Source organism: Manis javanica, chromosome 10 (genome assembly GCF_040802235.1).
Source record: "Manis javanica isolate MJ-LG chromosome 10, MJ_LKY, whole genome shotgun sequence".
NCBI lineage: Eukaryota > Metazoa > Chordata > Mammalia > Pholidota > Manidae > Manis > Manis javanica.
Genome location: NC_133165.1, coordinates 99,076,249 through 99,095,439, shown reverse-complemented (window position 1 = coordinate 99,095,439; position 19,191 = coordinate 99,076,249). Strand labels below are relative to the sequence as shown.

At 38.8% G+C, this 19,191-nt stretch overlaps 1 protein-coding gene and 1 pseudogene across 14 annotated transcripts in view; one reads left to right on the top strand and one right to left on the bottom strand.

The window, feature by feature from the left end:
- ANKS1B (ankyrin repeat and sterile alpha motif domain containing 1B) overlaps window positions 1-19,191 on the top strand; it is a 995,298-nt gene that overhangs the window by 303,609 nt on the left and 672,498 nt on the right. The gene's annotated exons all lie outside the window — the stretch shown is intronic.
- On the bottom strand, window positions 15,445-17,462 carry LOC140843696 (large ribosomal subunit protein mL40 pseudogene; annotated as a pseudogene).

Below are 19,191 nucleotides of genomic sequence, written 5' to 3'. Positions count from 1 at the left end.
GTGCAGAACTCATTGGAGGTCAGCACACACTAACTGCTTTTTTTTTTCTTTTTTTTAATTAAGAGAAAGGAATATTATCAGAAAAAAGTACCTCCATAGCTGATCATCTGACACCCTTTAAGTGATCAACATTAAGGATATTTAAAGCATGCGTTAATCTTTGATTTACCAATAGTTTTATCCTGTTAAGGAGTAATCCCCCTTTTCTTTCTTTCTTTCTTTTTTTTTTTTTTTTAATTTTTAATCTACACTTACATGAAGAATACTAGGTTTACTATGCTCTCCCCTATATCAGGTCCCCCCTAACAACCACATTACGGTTACTGTCCATCAGCTTAGCAAAATGTTGTAGAGTCACTACTTGTCCTCTCTGTGTTGTGCAGCCCACCCTCCCCTTTCTCCCTCCCCCCCATGCATGCTAATCTTAATACCCCTCTTCTTCTTCCCCCCTCTTATCCCTCCCTGCCCACCCATCCTCCCCAGTTCCTTTCCCTTTGGTACCTGTTAGTCCATTTTTGGGTTCTGTAATTCCACTGCTGTTTTGTTCCTTCAGTTTTTCCTTTGTTCCTATACTCCTCAGATGAGTGAAATCATTTGGTATTTCTCTTTCTCCACTTGGCTTATTTCACTGAGCATAATACTCTCCAGCTCCATCCATGTTGCTGCAAATAGTTGGATTTTTCCACTTCTTATGGCTGAGTAGTATTCCATTGTGTATATGTACCACATCTTCTTTATCCATTCATCTACCGATGGACATTTAGGTTGCTTCCAATTCTTGGCTATTGTAAATAGTGCTGCGATAAACATAGGAGTGCATCTGTCTTTCTCAAACTTGATTGCTGCGTTCTTAGGGTAAATTCCTAGGAGTGGAATTCCTGGGTCAAATGGTAGGTCTGTTTTGAGCATTTTGACGCACCTCCATACTGCTTACCACAATGGTTGAACTAATTTACATTCCCACCAGCAGTGTAGGAAGGTTCCCCTTTCTCCACAGCCTCGCCAACATTTGTTGTTGTTTGTCTTTTGGATGGCAGCTATCCTTACTGGTGTGAGGTGATACCTCATTGTAGTTTTAATTTGCATTTCTCTGATAATTAGTGATGTGGAGCATCTTTTCATGTGTCTCTTGGACATCTGTATTTCTTTTTTGGAGAACTGTCTGTTCAGTTCCTCTGCCCATTTTTTAATTGGGTTATTTGTTTTTTGCTTGTTGAGGCGTGTGAGCTCTTTATATATTCTGGACGTCAAGCCTTTATCGGATCTGTCATTTTCAAATATATTCTCCCATACTGTAGGGTTCCTTTTTGTTCTATTGATGGTGTCTTTCGCTGTACAGAAGCTTTTCAGCTTAATGTAGTCCCACTTGTCCATTTTTGATGTTGTTTTCCTTGCCCGGGGAGATATGTTCAAGAAGAGATCACTCATGTTTATGTCTAAGAGGTTTTTGCCTACGTTTTTTTCCAAGAGTTTAATGGTTTCATGACTTACATTCAGGTCTTTGATCCATTTTGAGTTTACCTTTGTATATGGGGTTAGACAATGGTCCAGTTTCATTCTCCTACATGTAGCTGTCCAGTTTTGCCAGCACCATCTGTTGAAGAGACTGTCATTTTGCCATTGTATGTCCATGGCTCCTTTATCAAATATTAATTGACCATATATGTTTGGGTTAGTTTCTGGGGTCTCTAATCTGTTCCACTGGTCTGTGGCTCTGTTCTTGTGCCAGTACCAAATTGTCTTGATTACTATGGCTTTGTAGTAGAGCTTGAAGTTGGGGAGTGAGATCCCCCCTACTTTATTCTTCTTTTTCAGGATTGCTTTGGCTATTCGGGGTCTTTGGTGTTTCCATATGAATTTTTGAATTATTTGTTCCAATTGATTGAAGAATGTTGCTGGTAATTTGAGAGGGATTGCATCAAATCTGTATATTGCTTTGGGCAGGATGGCCATTTTGACGATATTAATTCTTCCTAGCCATGAGCATGGGATGAGTTTCCATTTATTAGTGTCCCCTTTAATTTCTCTTAAGAGTGACTTGTAGTTTTCAGAGTATAAGTCTTTCACTTCTTTGGTTAGGTTTATTCCTAGATATTTTATTCTTTTTGATGCAATGGTGAATGGAATTGTTTTCCTGATTTCTCTTTCTATTGATTCATTGTTAGTGTATAGGAAAGCTACAGATTTCTGTGTGTTAATTTTGTATCCTGCAACTTTGCTGTATTCCGATATCAGTTCTAGTAGTTTTGGAGTGGAGTCTTTAGGGTTTTTTGTGTATAGTATCATATCATCTGCAAATAGTGACAGTTTAACTTCTTCTTTACCAATCTGGATTCCTTGTATTTCTTTGTTTTGTCTGATTGCTGTGGCTAGGACCTCCAGTACTATGTTAAATAACAGTGGGGAGAGTGGGCATCCCTGTCTGGTTCCCGATCTCAGTGGAAATGCTTTCAGCTTCTCGCTGTTCAGTATAATGCTGGCTGTGGGTTTATCATATATGGCCTTTATTATGTTGAGGTACTTGCCCTCTATTCCCATTTTGCTGAGAGTTTTTATCATGAATGGATGTTGAATTTTGTCAAATGCTTTTTCAGCATCTATGGAGATGATCATGTGGTTTTTGTCTTTCTTTTTGTTGATGTGGTGGATGATGTTGATGGATTTTCGAATGTTGTACCATCCTTGCTTCCCTGGGATGAACCCCACTTGGTCATGGTGTATGATCCTTTTGATGTACTGTTGAATTCTGTTTGCTAATATTTTATTGAGTATTTTTGCATCTACATTCATCAGGGATATTGGTCTGTAATTTTCTTTTTTGGTGGGGTCTTTGCCTGGTTTTGGTATTAGGGTGATGTTGGCCTCATAGAATGAGTTTGGGAATATTCCCTCTTCTTCTGTTTTGTGGAACACTTTAAGGAGAATGGGTATTATGTCTTCTCTGTGTGTCTGATAAAATTCCGAGGTAAATCCGTCCAGCCCCGGGGTTTTGTTCTTGGGTAGTTTTTTGATTACCGTTTCAATTTCTTTGCTCGTAATTGGTTTGTTTAAGTTTTGTGTTTCTTCCTTGGTCAGTCTTGGGAGGTTGTATTTTTCTAGGAAGTTGTCCATTTCTTCTAGGTTTTCCAGCTTGTTGGCATATAGGTTTTCATAGTAGTCTTTAATAATTCTTTGTATTTCTGTGGAGTCTGTCGTGATTTTTCCATTCTCATTTCTGATTATGTTGATTTGTGTTGACTCTCTTTTTCTCTTAATAAGTTTGGCTAGAGGCTTATCTATTTTGTTTATTTTCTCAAAGAACCAGCTCTTGGTTTCGTTGATTTTTGCTATTGTTTTATTCTTCTCAATTTTGTTTATTTCTTCTCTGATCTTTATTATGTCCCTCCTTCTGCTGACTTTAGGCCTCATTTGTTCTTCTTTTTCCAGTTTTAATAATTGTGATGTTAGACTATTCATTTGGGATTGTTCTTCCTTCTTCAAGTGTGCCTGGATTGCTATATACTTTCCTTTTAAGACTGTTTTCGCTGCATCCCACAGAAGTTGGGGTTTAGTGTTGTTGTTGTCATTTGTTTCTATACATTCCTTGATCTCTATTTTGATTTGTTCATTGATCCATTGATTATTTAGTAGCATGTTGTTAAGCCTCCATGTGTTTGTGAGCCTTTTTGTTTTCTTTGTAGAATTTATTTCTACTTTCATACCTTTGTGGTCTGAAAAATTGGTTGGTAGAATTTCAATATTTTGGAATTTACTGAGGCTCTTTTTGTGAGCTAGTATGTGGTCTATTCTGGAGAATGTTCCATGTGCACTTGAGAAGAATGTATATCCTGTTGCTTTTGGATGTAGAGTTCTATAGATGTCTATTAGGTCCATCTGTTCTAGTGTGTTGATCAGTGCCTGTGTGTCTTTACTTATTTTCTGCCCGGTGGATCTATCCTTTGGGGTGAGTGGTGTGTTGAAGTCTCCTACAATGAATGCATTGCAGTCTATTTCCCTCTTTAGTTCTGTTAGTATTTGCTTCACATATGCTGGTGCTCCTGTATTGGGTGCATATATATTTAGAATGGTTATATCCTCTTGTTGGACTGAGCCCTTTATCATTATGTAGTATCCTTCTTTATCTCTTGTTTCTTTCCTTGTTTTGAAGTCTATTTTGTCTGATATTAGTACTGCAACCCCTGCTTTCTTCTCACTCTTGTTTGCCTGAAATATGTTTTTCCATCCCTTGACTTTTAGTCTATGCTTATCTTTGGGTTTAAGGTGAGTTTCTTGTAAGCAGCATATAGATCGGTCTTGCTTTTTTATCCATTCTATTACTCTATGTCTTTTGATTGGTGCATTAAGTCCATTTACATTTAGGGTGACTATTGAGAGATATGTACTTATTGCCATTGCAGGCTTTAGATTCGTGGTTACCAAAGGTTCAAAGTTAGCTTCTTTAGTATCTTACTGCCTAACTTAGCTTGCTTATTGAACTGTCTGGAGATTCTTTTCTTCTCTCCCTTCTTATTCTTCCTCCTCCATTCTTCATATGTTGTGTGTTTTGTTCTGTGCTCTTTTTAGGGGTGCTCCCATCTAGAGCAGTCCCTGTAAGATGCCCTGTAGAGGTGGTTTGTGGGAAGCAAATTCCCTCAGCTTTTGCTTGTCTGGGAATTGTTTAATCCCGCCATCATATTTAAATGATAGTCGTGCTGGATACAGTATCCTTGGTTCAAGGCCCTTCTGTTTCATTGCATTAAGTATATCATGCCATTCTCTTCTGGCCTGTAGGGTTTCTGTCGAGAAGTCTGATGTTAGCCTGATGGGTTTTCCTTTATAGGTGACCTTTTTCTCTCTAGCTGCCTTTAAAACTCTTTCCTTGTCCTTGATCCTTGTCATTTTAATTACTATGTGCCTTGGTGTTGTCCTCCTTGGATCCTTTCTGTTGGGAGTTCTGTATAATTCCATGGTCTGTTTGATTATTTCCTCCCCCAGTTTGGGGAAGTTTTCAGCAATTATTTCTTCAAAGAGACTTTCTATCCCTTTTCCTCTTTCTTCCTCTTCTGGTATCCCTATAATACGAATATTATTCCTTTTGTATTGGTCACATATTTCTCTTAGTGTTGTTTCATTCCTGGAGATCCTTTTATCTCTCTCTATGTCAGCTTCTATACGTTCCTGTTCTCTGGCTTCTATTCCTTCAATGGCCTCTTGCATCTTATCCATTCTGCTTATAAATCCTTCCAGGGATTGTTTCACTTCTGTGATCTCCTTCCTGACATCTGTGATCTCCTTCTGGACTTCATCCCATTGCTCTTGCATTTTTCTCTGCATCTCATCCCACTGCTCTTGCATTTTTCTCTGCATCTCATCCCATTGCTCTTGCATTTTTCTCTGCATCTCTGTCAGCATGTTCATGATTTTTATTTTGAATTCTTTTTCAGGAGGACTGGTTAGGTCTGTCTCCCTCTCAGGTGTTGTCTCTGTGATCTTTGTCTGCCTTAGTTTTGCCTTTTCATGGTGATAGAGATAGTTTGCAGATCTGGTACAAGTGACCGCTGGAAGAGCTTCCCTTCTTGTTGGTTTGTGGCCCTCTCCTGGGAGAATAGCGACCTCTAGTGGCTTGTGCTGGGCAGCTGTGCGCAGACAGGGCTTCTGCTTCCTGCCCAGTTGCTTTGGGGTTTATCTCCGCTGTTGCTGTGGGCTTGGCCTGGCTGGGGCTGTTCCTCCAAAATGGTGGAGCCCCGTTGGAGGGGAAGCGGCCGGGAGGCTATTTATCTCCGTAAGGGGCCTCTGTGCTCCCTGCTGCCCAGGGGGTTAGAGTGCCCAGAGATCCCCAGATTCCCTGCCTCTGGCCTAAGTGACCTGTCCTGCCCCTTTAAGACTTCCAAAAAGCACTCTCCAAACCAAAACAACAACAGCAGCAATGCGAGAGGGAACAGAAAGGAAAAAAAAAAGGAAAAAACACGCGATTTTTTTTTTTTTTTTTTTTTTTTTTGTCCTCAGGTGCCGGTCCCAGGCACCCGCTCACTGGTCCTGCTGCCCTGTCTCCCTAGCACCAGGGTCCCTTTCCTTTCAAGGCTTCCAAAAAGCACCCACCCACCGGTCCCGCAGGGAAGGAACGCTCGATATTCTTTGTCCTCAGGCGCTGGTCCTAGGCACCCGCTCACCAGTCCCGCCGCCCTTCCTCCCTAGCACCGGGGTCCCTGTCCCTTTAAGGCTTCCAAAAAGCACTCGCCAAAAAGAGAGAAAAAAAGGGGAAAAACGCACGATTTCCTCCGTCCTCAGGCACCGGTCCCAGGCACCCGCTCACCAGTCCCGCCTCCCTGCCTCCCTAGCACCGGGGTCCCTGTCCCTTTTAGGCTTCCAAAAAACACTCGCAAAAAAGAGAAAAAAAAAGGGGAAAAACGCGTGATTTCCTCTGTCCTCAAGTGCCGGTCTCAGGCACCTGCCCGCCGGTCCCGCAGGGAGAAATGCGGGATATTCTTTGTCCTCAGGTGCCGGTCCCAGGCACCTGCTCACCGGTCCCGCCACCCTGCCTCCCTAGCAACGAGGGCCCGTCCCTTTAAGGCTTCCAAAAAGCACTTGCCAAAAAAAAACCGCTCCGGTTTCTCTCCACCCGCCAGGAGCCGGGGGGAGGGGCGCTCGGGTCCCGCCGGGCTGGGGCTTGTATCTTACCCCCTTCGCAAGGCGCTGGATTCTTGCAGGTGTGGATGTGGTCTGGATGTTGTCCTGTGTCCTGTGGTCTCTATTTTAGGAAGATTTTTCTTTGGTATATTTTCATAGCTCTATGTGTTTTTGGGAGGAGATTTCCACTGCTCTACTCACGCCGCCATCCTGGCTCCGCCCCCAAGTTTTATGGTTTTATGACTTACATTCAGGTCTTTGATCCATTTCAAATTTACTTTTGTGTATGGGGTTAGACAATGACCCAGTTTCATTTTCTTACATGTAGCTCTCCAGTTTTGCCAACACTAGCTGTTGAAGAGGCGGTCATTTCCCCATTGTATATCCATGGCTCACTATATGGTATATATACTTGGGATAACATCTGGACTCTCTATTCTGTTCCACTTGTCTGTGGGTCTGTTCTTGTGCCAGTACCAAATTGTCTTGATTACTGTGGCTTTGTAGTAGAGCTTCAAGTTGCAAAGCAAGATCCTCCCTGCTTTATTCTTCCTTCTCAGGATTGCTTTGGCTCTTCTGGGTCTTTTGTGCTTCCCTATGAATTTTAAAGCTATTTGTTCCAGTTCGTTGAAGAATGCTGTTGGTATTTTGATAGGCATTGCATTGAAAGATTCCTTTAGGCAGGATGGCCATTTTGACAATATTAATTCTTCCTAGCCAAGAGCATGGGATGAGTTTCCATTTGTTAGTGTCTTCTTATTTTCTTGTAAGAGTGTCTTGTAGTTTTTGGGGTATAGGTCTTTCAGTTCCTTGGTTAGTTTTATTCCTAGGTATTTTATTCTTTTTGATGCAGTTGTGAATGGAACTATTTTACTGATTTCTCTTTCTGCTAGTTCATCATTACTGTATAGGAAAGCAGCAGATTTCTGTGTATTAATTTTGTGTCCTGAACTTTGCTGAATTCAGATATTTGTTCTAGTAATTTTGGGGTGGAGTCTTTAGGGTTTTCATGTACAATATCATGTCATCTGCAAATAGTGACAGTTTGACTTCTTCTTTACCCATATGGATGCCTTGTATTTCTTTGTTTTGTCTGATTGCCATGGCTGGAACCTCCAGTACTATGTTGAATAACAATGGGGAGAGTGGACATCCCTGTCTTGTTTCCTATCTTAGAGGAAAAGCTTTTATATTCTCACTGTTAAGTATGATGCTGGCTGTGGTTTTTTTCATATATGGCCTCTATTATATTGAGGTACTTGCCCTCTATACCCATTTTGTTGAGAGTTTTTATCATAAATGGATGTTGAATTTTGTTGAGTGCTTTTTTAGCATCTATGGAAATTATAGTGTGGTTTTTGTCCTTTTTTTTGCTGACATGGTGTATGATGTTGATGGATTTTCGAATGTTGTACCATCCTTGCATCCCTGAGATGAATCCCTCTTGATCATGGTATATGATCCTCTTGATGTATTTTTTAATTCAGTTTGCTAATATTTTGTTGAGTATTTTTGCATCTATGTTCATCAGGGATATTGGTCTGTAGTTTTCTTTTTTTGTGTGGTGTTTTCCTGGTTTTGGTGTTAGAGTGATGCTGGCTTCATTGTATGAGTTTGGAAGTATTCCGTCCTTTGCATGTTATGATTTTTGTTTGGAAAATATCGTTCAGGAAGATTCATGAGTTCGATTTCATTTGAGTCTTTCACAGGTGCATTGATAATTTTGCTTTGAACCAGGTTCCTTTGATGTTTCGTACTTTTTCTGCGGTACCCTCTAGTGTTCAGAAGGTCTTCTCTCTGGAGCTGCTCAGCCCATGGAGCTCTGTCGGGGGTCACAGTGGAGTGGTGTTGGTGCTAGGTGGAAGTAAAGAGCTGTTTCCTGCTTCCCAGCTGGTATGCCTGCCTCCACTGCCTGAACCAGTATGGTGAACACACAGGTGTCAGCCTCTATGCTTTGTGTTTGTAGCTTCCATAGGCAGGGCTTCCCTCTGGCTGGCCTGATGCCATGGCAGGGGTTGCTGGTTTGCAAGCCTGAGCCAGGTGCAGGATAGCCAGGAGGAAGACACAGCAGGCTGTGTGCATATCATGGTGGGGGTCCTTGGAGCTGTGTAGCCATCCAGGGGGATGGAGCGCCTGAAGATCGTTTAAGGTCCCTACCTGCTAGGCAGAGTGCACCCATACAATTTTGTCGACCTGTCCTTTCTCCTGATCAGTAAGCTCTGTGCAATCCTTGCCCCTTTAGCAGCCCTCTTCCTTTTAGGAAGTCTCTCAGACTGCCCACCCAGATCTGCCGGATATGAATCCCTGTTTTCCACAGGCAGCTGGAATCTCCATCTCTCCAGGTATTCCACCTGTCTTAGCTTTTCAACCCCACTAAATCATCAGAGCACCATGCAATGTAGATTTGTGCTCCCAGAGCAGATCTCCAGGGCTAGGTGTCCAGCAGTCCCAGTCATCCACTCCTTCCCCACTCTGTTTCTCTTCCTCCCACCCGTGTGCTGGGGCGAGGGAAGGGCTTGGGTTCTGCTGGGTCACAGCTTTGGTATGCTACTCTGTTCCATGAGATCTGCTCTTTTCTCCAGGTGTATGCAGTCTGGTGCAGTTTTCTTTCCTGTTGCTCTTCCGCGATTAGTTGTCTTAATTATATTTTCATATTATATGTGCTTTTAGGAGGAGGTCTCTGTCTCCCCTCTCATGCCAACATCTATCGTAGTGGCATTTTTATGATTTGGTAATACACATTTTATCTATGAGAAGATTGGTAAATTTTGGGAAAACATCCAATGTACATTTTTGTGCTAGACATAGTTTTATTGTTTGGGTTTCACAATTACGGAATCAAAGAATTTACAGCTGAATCATACTTTAGAGATTAAAATTATATATTATAAATATAAAGCTCCTGTCTTGGGTTGAATAGAGTTCTCTCAAAATCCATGTCCTATATAACCTCCAGAATATTATTTTATTTGGAAATAGGGTCTTTGCAGATGGAATTAGGGAATTGAAGCCATAGCGGAATAGGATGGATCCCAAATTCATTATGACTTATGTCCTTATAAGAACAAGAGAGGATGCAGAGAGGTACACACATAAAACAGGGCCATGTCATGGTGAAGGACTGGGCACAGGTATAAGCCAAGAACACCAAGGACAGCTGGCACCATGAGGAGTTAGGAGAAAGGATGGAAGAATCTTTCTCTAAAGTTTCTCTCAAGTATAGTCCTACTGACTCTTGACTTCAGACTTCTAATCTCCAGAGCTGAGAGAATAAATTTCTGTTGTTTTAAGCCATTCAATTTGTGGTTACTTGCTATGGCTGTGCAAGGGAGCTAATGCAGCTGTAGTTATTGAAAATAACAGTATACATGTTTATTCATATCAAAGATTCTATTCAATTATTTGCTTTAGCAAGAAGTTCCTGGCTTTGAAATTATTTTATAACTATGTCTTAGAGCAGAGCAACTTGTATTTCAGAGATGCCATGCATCTATTAAATTGATTTCATAAACATTCCCAAAGAATCAAACTGTTTTATTGGTAACACACAAGTTACACTGTAATTTAGAAATTTGTTGAGAAAGTTCTGTAAATTTATTTCATGGTAGGATTAAAGGATTATATGTTAATGACTTTCAACATGAGAGATGTATGCCATGTATATGCTAAGCATATGTATTTTGTCCTAAATTGTTTTAATTTAAAGATGTTAAAAGGTATCTTACAGGGACATTCTTTAATCCAGGTAGATTTAGTTGGAACATTTTTCTTGAATATCAGTTAATGTGTGGGATCATATAGTTAAAGGAAAGATCTTGGAATGCTCAGCTAGAATACAGCAGTACTGATTTGTTAAATTGGACATAATTAGTTTTGTTATTTTCCAAAATGACTTGATACATAATAATATTGATAGGCTTTCTCATTTCTGAAAGTGTTCATCTCATTAATCTTTGTTTTGCTAGGAAAGCATTCATAAAATACTCTAGCAATTGCACTGTTTCTCACACAATTTTCTACCAAGATTTCAGAAGGTGCTAATTAGAGTTTGTTAAAATAGTTGTACCTACTGCAGTGGGGAGCATACTTGCTAAGATTCTTCTGACTATATGTCCTCTGTTGTGCTGGCAACTGTAACATCATAGGCTTTAGGTTGTCTTAACTTAAAAGTATTTCTAACAAAGCTAAATATTGCAGAGAATCAATTTTAAGTTTATAAAGTCCCTCCATTTCGATTTCATGAAATTGTTTTCCCACTTAACTCCTGTATGACCATATGCGTTAATGCTATTTCACACATGAGGAAAACTGAGGCTAATTGTTATGTGACTTGCCCAAATGTTGGAGCTATTATTTTGAGACCAGGTCTGCACCAAGAATAACATATTGCTTTTCCTATTTTGGATTGGGTTAAGGCTTGTTTGAAATCTCTGGGCTTTATATAAAAGATGAATTTGAATCTTGACTCTTCTATTTATTAACTGTGTGGCATTAGGCAAGTTTTTTTTATCTATACGAATCACAGAATTCCCATTACTTAGTATATTCTTTTTCTAAGAACTGTATTAATTCATTTAATCTTTATAATAACCCTATGAGGCAGATAAATGCCCCACTTTACACATAAGTAAAATGAGATTCAGAAAGTTTAAATAAGTTACCCTGAGCCATAAACTTCTCAGTGACAGAGCAGGGTCTCTGACATTGAAGCCTGCATGGTGTGCTGTCTCTTGTGAAGACAGATAAATAACACCCACCGTGGGGGCTGGTTATTAGCATAAAGGATTGTGCATATAGAGGCACTTTGTAAACTGAAAAGAACTAAACAAAGGTTAGTTATTATGAATAAGAATGCTTTTCTTTAACTGGGAGAAATGTCAGAGGAGAGAGTTCCCTTACAATAAGTATCTATGGGATTAAAATGCTATCATCACATCCTAATCCCAGTGATATATTTCTTAAATACTGTTTGAAGCAAGCTATGTATTTTGCTTCATTTAATAAATGAAACCAAATGTGAAAGTTGCCCACTATTAGTTTAGCAATTCATATTCTACTAAAATTGCTTCTTGATCATTTGAATTGCTTTAACTAAGGATCGTTTGTTGAAGTCAATTATGTTTTATTAATATGCTAGTATTTGCATGAGAAGAAGTCTTAAATGTTTTAAGAATCAAGTATTTGCTAGAATGTCACATTTATTGCAGAGAACATCTGTTCTTTTTGATTCCTCTTTCATTAATGAGATGATTTTAAGTATTCTTCATAAATTATCGTATTGGACTTCTGAATTTCAAGCATTTTTCAGTAAGACACAGCATGCTGAGTTGCAAAATTCTGGCCACAGTCACCTATATTTGGTCCCTGATGACCAAAGTTAATATTTACTTTGAATATTGTAGTGCTTTTTCACTTGATGAGGACTTTCATAGTCTATGATCCTTTTCTTCTTCATTATCACCTTCATTTCATTTTTCTTCTCTTCTTCCCATCTTCCTCCACATCTTCTTTGGTTTGAACTTTTGATAGACTGTTCATTTCTGGCCAAGGATAAAAAGAAAAACAATTCTTTTCACGTCACTTTGATTTTCAGTCTCTGTTGAGGCATTAAGTCAGACACCCTCTTTGAGCCGTGGGGCAGATGGCAGAATGAAATTCTCTCGCTACCCAGCACCCAGCTAATGGTCAGTTTCCTTCCATTTGATGCTTTGTCATGACAGGACCATTCACTTCCAACTGTAACACTTTGGAAATCATATTCACACGTTTCTAGATGTCATAATAAAGAGCATTTCCTTTGCTTTAGATCATTCACCAAGATGGTTCCAATCATAAAGTTTTGCTAAAATGAATGGAGCTAGACTCTCTCAGATAGGAAATCTTGCCCTTCATAATAAAGTCACCATTATATTAGTATAAACAGAAGGTCGGGTTTAAAGTATAATAATATGGTCCAATTATTGAACAGAGGTTGTTTGGAAATGTGGACCCATTTTTAGTCTACTCGAGTGTTAGTTTGAATAACTCTACACATTATTTGCTCTGTTTATGTAATGCCATCATAGATATAAGATCCATATTCCTTGTGTGTGGGGGGAAAGACTCATTGACTTTGGCTAGGACTCAGCTGTGCCTCTTTCTCCCTGACTACCGCTATTAAATTTGTACCACCCTTCAGATCTGGGCCTCGAATGGTAAACTTGGGAATTATACCCCTCCCTCAGGAATGGAGATAATGTCCTTAAAAGAGATTTGTGATTTTAATATTGGCTAAAGTAGCAATCCTGAATGTTTTGTGGATGGGACACTTTTACTCTTTAAAGAGCTGAGTCTCCACATTACGGGAAAATAATATTGCTAGAAGCTACTTCTTGTTGGATTGATGAATAATTTTAAGCATTTTATTGCAGTATGAAAGGAAGGTTCACCTAAAACAGATTGTATTTATAAGAGTAGACAACTATTTTAACCAATACAAAGTGTATGAAAATAACACTTGTGTGTGTGTGAAAACTGTAGTCATGGTTACTTTGACTAACAGAATTTTTTTTTCCTTCCTCTTTATCTTGGAAAGATATCAAAACATCTGTTTCTGAGATTTTAGGACAATAAATAGCACTACTTTTGGTTCCAATCCAAGTATAAAGTACTGTTGTCCTAAAAAAAAGAACCAGCTACTTTAGCAGCAAAAGGAATTTATTTGGGAATAGCAGAGGAATTGCAGCTTGGGACGAGCAAATCTGCCATACCAGCCAAGTCCAGAAAACACAGGAGAGGGGCTTGCTTGTGTGGGTGAAAGTGAGAAGTTGGGAGGCTGTTTAGGAGAGTTCAGGGTGGTGACAGTTTCTCATTGACTGAATGTGATGGTTTCTCATTGGCTGGACTGTGTTTCTGAGCAAGTTGAAATTCTTCCTTTCCCCTGATGGGATATGTAACCTAAGCTTCTTTCTGCTAGGGGATGCAAGGTATACTGCTTTTGGTTAGTGGTAGTGCATGAGGGTTCCCACTTCAGGGCCTCTTGGCTCCATTTTAAATGAGGTTTATTTTGTTGACAGTATTTATACCAAATGAGATAATTTCTTCAACAAAGATATCTAAAAGGAAATTTAATAATTCTTTTTGATTCCTCTGGGACTAGTTCTGCAAAGTTCTTGGAACAATAACTAGCCATCAGATCATAAGATCAGAATTACAGATTTCAAGGGTTCAATTACTATTTATATCCATATGTAAATTATTTGACTAGCTCTTAAATATATATTAGTATACAGCATAGTACCAGTGCTGAAGGAAAGAAAAAGTTATAATTGACCTAAAGGACTTAAATGCTATGAGGAAAATACAAGGTATTCCTAGAGTAGAATATTGAATTTGCAGTAATTTATTCAGTATTGTGTGTTAAGCGCAGAGATAATTCAAAGTAAGAAAATAAGCATCTAGAGTCAAGGTGATCTCTGAGAAGTTAGAGATTTTAAATCTGTTTTGTTCACAATATTGTTTCTCTGATTACCACAAAAATATATGTTCATTGAAGAAAATTTGAAAATGAAATTGCTTATTAACCCTTACCCTGAAATAACCATTATTTGCTTCTATGAATTCAGCTAACATTTTTTCTTTTACGTGTAGCCATTTTCTGTCTGGAAAAGTCTTCCCAGCCCTCTTCACCTGGTTAATTCTTACTCATCCTTCAGTCACTTTAAATAGCACTTGCCCTCAAAAATGTTTTCAAACCTAAATTATTTTAGGTTATCTTGGTAATATGCCCCTGTTTAGTCTCTGGCCTTCCTATACATTATGAAGTATTTATGATTCTAGATCCTGTGGTGGATACTGGGATACAGTGGCAAGGACAATGAACCAAATCTTTACCAGGGAGTTGGCAATTATAATGGAGATGATAAGAAACAACAACAAAAATGAATGTATACATATGATATTGTTGTAATTTTTTTAAATGTATTTTCTTTGCTAGACCGTCAATTCCTTACCATGTCTGTTCTGCTCAAAGAACTTAGATAGTAAATATTTGTGTGTATTTGATATGAATGATCACTGAAGGAATGAACAAATAAGTTCACATTTTTTGTGCATTTTTTCATATTCATGACTGTAAACATATAACCTTTATATATACTCAAAGTTGGAATCTTTCTATGAATACCTACTGTACTTTTTTCACCTAACACTATATCTTAAACATATTCCTATGTGAATAAATGTCTTAATGGTTACATAATCATTATAAGTATGGACTGGGGTGATCATGCAACTATCCTCTGCTGAGATTCTTATTTTCCCTCTTTCCCTAACTCAGAACCACACATTCATTTAAAGTGTTTCTAGCAGTTTACTGTTATGAACTATATTTTGATGAACATTTTTATGCATTCATCCTTGTATCTTTGATTATGTTTACTCAGAAAAATTGAACCACTAGACAGAGGTATCATTTGTTTTAAGGCTTTTGTATAGATTGCCAAGTTGTATTCTAGAAAGGCAAGTCATAATTCATTAAGTGATAATTTAGGTAAATTCATTAGGTTTTGAAACTAGCAATGGATATGACCTAATCAAATGGAGGCTGGCTGCCAGAGCAAGGGCATGGAAGTGAGAAGTAGCTACAGTTAAGGAGAGAAGTGCACGTTATGTTGTGGAGTGAAGAGGGGTTGGAAATAACGGGACAGGTTAATGCTAGGTGAGAGAATTTCAACTTTTTAAAATAGGTCGTTGGAGCCATTGTAGGATGTTGAGAAGGAAAGGGATAAAACTATTGCTGGAGGCAAATGTATCTTGACTCAATAATTTGGTGACTTTAAACACTTGAATTTATTAACTCTTAAATTTCAGCTCTGTGTTGTTCACCTTTCCATGGGCTTTGGGAATCTGGATACCTTTGGGGTCCCCTCCCCCATCCCACTGCAACTGCGGGAGATTCGTGAGAGGTTCCTCCCAGTCTTCTCAATGCAGATCCTTCTCTGAACTGTTTCTGACCCATTGCCTGGGCAGCACCATTCTGGACGTAGCATTTCTACCTCCCAGCCTCCCTTCCTTACTCCCTTCCTTTGTCTCTCTCTCTTTTGATTAAACTTGTATTTATTAACAGCATGCATCATTCTGTGAAAAGCAGGCTTGAACCCTCGTCGTTTTGATTCTCAAGGGCAGTGTGTTCTGAGGACAGCTTCCTGCAACTTGTCTCTTAAATTCCAGTTGCATGTACACCTTGGTGATGCTATGGTGCCTGTCCTCGGCACTGGTAGATGGACCCTGGTGGCGTGGAGTCTGGCCCTTCTCTCTCTGAGGGGCACAGACGGGAGTCCCACTTGATGGCTTCCTCAAGGAGCTCGTAGGAGGCCAGTCCTGCTTCCTGCAGTGCTTCCTGCTGGGCCTCAAGCATGGACCTGGTGGACCCTCCCCCTGTCATGCTCTCTCTGCTTATGCAGGGACCACCTCGCCAGACGAGCTCTTCTCCCACCCTCCTCAAAGGGAGTGCGACCTGAGGCTGCTGTCTAGCACCAGTCAGGGCAATAAAATCTCCAGTGGGATTTAGCTCTTGGCTAGCCTTTACCAGTTGTGGGGTCCTCTTTTTCAAACAGTACTTCGCTGCTTGGTCCTTTTTAGGATTTACCTTCTTTTGCATAAATTGTGCTTTCACGGGAAGGAGTTCCCAGAAGGTCAGCAATGAAGCTCGCTGGTGGGGATCCCTAATCTGGTCTGCCAAGGTCCCAGAGCTGCCGCGGTCTCTCTGGCAGCTGACCTGTGCAGAGATCCTGACAGCATTTCTTTAAGGAGAGTTTGAAATGTTTCTAGCTTGTGCAAGGAAAAATGAGGAAAAAGCCTCACTGCCCAGAGACTCCTCTAATCTTATCCGATAGACTATTTGATAAAATAGATAGGAAAATGCAAGGCATCATAATTTAAGGGAAATGAAAAGTGCATTAATTTAGTATTTCCAAAGATAGTTTATCATGGCCCTAAACTTAAGGGGAGATAACAGCGGAGAGAGCCTGGAAGCAGGTCATATACTCTGCTTAACCTCCTGTTAACCATTTAATTAGAATGTGATACGTTTCATGTAGGAAAGTTCTAGAAAATGAAATATAACTTGTAATTTCTCTGGAAAGCAACTCAAAATACAGCTTTTACTGATAGTAGGCCAGAAGTATCATCTTTAGTATAAAGGATTAAATTTTTTCTCTGAACACAAATTTCTAGGGCTTTCTATTAATCATCATAAACTTTCTCCCAGAGTTCCAAACTCCTTTTAGAAAGAAAGAAAACGTATATTTCACCCCCATGTAGAATATAAATGAATCTTTGGTATCAATCATGTGAATTTATATTGAATAACCAGGCAGTTTATTAATTCTAAGAGTGTTTAGCTCAAAGCATTATTTTGTGCACTGCAGTTTGCTTGAATACTTAGTAGTAGTATTCTACAGTTCTTTTTCTATTTCTGAAGCTGAAACCATCAGATATTTGTTCTTTTGTGTTAACATCCCATTGTTTCACTATATTGATCCTTAACATTTTAAGACTATCTGCAGATTAGACAGGTTAGGCAATACGTGGTAATATCTGACTCAGTGTACCTTTACACTGAAGATCTATTTCGTTCTCATCACTCCCTCTCCACCTCTTTCTCACAAACTACTCTTCTCTTTAGGTTTTTCCCTCAAGTGCTTGATGGGATGACTCATTTGTATCCTTTCAGTCCCTAAATGTTGATATTCGCCCCAATTCTATCCCATAGATTCAACTGTGTTCTGCATAGATAGGTTTCTTGAGCTATAGGTCCTATTTAAAGCTACTTGTGGTATCAAAATGTTGGTTCATGTGCACTAAAAGTACCTCATACTGCAAGGAATCCAAATGGGAAACTTCCTATATTTCCCTTTAAAATGCCTTGAAGCATCATCACTGTTACAAAGCAAGAACACTTAGCATTTTCTGTGATCTGCTGTTTTCATTGCTATTGCTACTGCTTAGGACTCATTTTATCTTCATTGAGGTCACAAATAAATTTAGAAAAGGCCTTCTTATATTTACAATTTCGATTCACTAAAATGAAACAGTAAAGACTGAACACTATATAAAGTGTGAGGGATGACATAATACACATCTTAACGAACAATAACAAGCACTGAAAAAATCATTCTCTTTGTAATCATTTGACTGTTAGAAACTTGTTAGCCTTTCTGTCTCCCTGGGTTTCAGTATCCTGGCCATACATTCATTTTGCTTTTTCTTGTAGATAATATTCATGAAAAGAGGTCTTTTTCAGTGTAAGACCTTGTGTCAAATTCTCATGTTAAGACTTGTGATTGTTGACTTCCACTTTTCCCGCAGCTTCAGGGTCAATGTCATCCTAGTGAAATAATCTTAAAGTATATTGGAAACATCTTTCACATATGTTCCAGCAACTTCTCTCCTCATAAAACAAAAAGTAGTCAGACCCGATGCAAAATCTTTACCTGCTCTGTAGTTCATTTTCCTACTCCGCCATTTCCTTTATCCCTATTTTGTATTCTGTTCCTAGCTACCACTTTTTCTAATTAATCTCAACAGTAACAACTTAAGAGTACAAGCAAAATCCTTTTAGTGGTAAAAAGGATATACAGTAACATGTTTTAATATACTAGAATTTCATATAAAAAAGAATTCAAATTTGGGAATATATTACTGTATTTCACAGGGTTTGTGCTGTTAATCCAATTTTCATATGCTTATATTCATGACATTTTAAAATTAAGGTGCTTGTACTCTTTTCTAGATACATTATTAAATGGCGAATTCACCCATCTATTCTTGCTGTGTTTCCTTCCTTCTCTGCATGCCTTTTTACATTGTTATTTCTGACAGGTGCCTATTTTAAAAAATGAACACTGTTGTGAAAAATAAAAAAAGAGGTTCTAAATACTTTAAGGGCAGAACGATACACTTTGTTTTACTTTTTTTCAGAGAAGTGATTCTCAAGAGGTCAGTCCAAACATTGGCAGGTAGGCTTTGAATAAGCATATAAATATAAGGGAACATATATGTGTCAAAGTTGCCCTGAAGAAATGGTGTTAGTGAAGCATATCTAAGTCTGTGTCTGTGCTTTGTTTCCTCAACTGAATTTAAAGTTCTTAGGATCCCACAATATTTTTGTTGTTTGTCCTACCACATGGACTATAATGTCATAGAATATAGGCACTTCATAAATATTTTTTGACCCATGATCAAACTTGCCTGAAGAAACAACTTGCATTAACTGAAAAAAAGAAAGAAACCTTGAATTTATCTGTTGCTTATCTATGATTTACATAATTTGTAACTTACTTTACAATCATTTACTTAAAAAATTACTCATTAATGGAGAAATTCTAGAGGGAAAAACCCAGAAGTGGTCCTAAAATGGTGTTACTCACTGGAAATCTAAAGAGGCTAGGTATAATGTTTTCAAATAAGTACCATTCATGAATTGATAGCCACTGTATTGTGCACAGTACCTAGCCCACTGAGAATCTTAAGTGTTTACAATTAATTATAGTAATTCCCATTCTCCATTCTATCCTCAAGATCTACTTTGAGGAAAAGAAATGG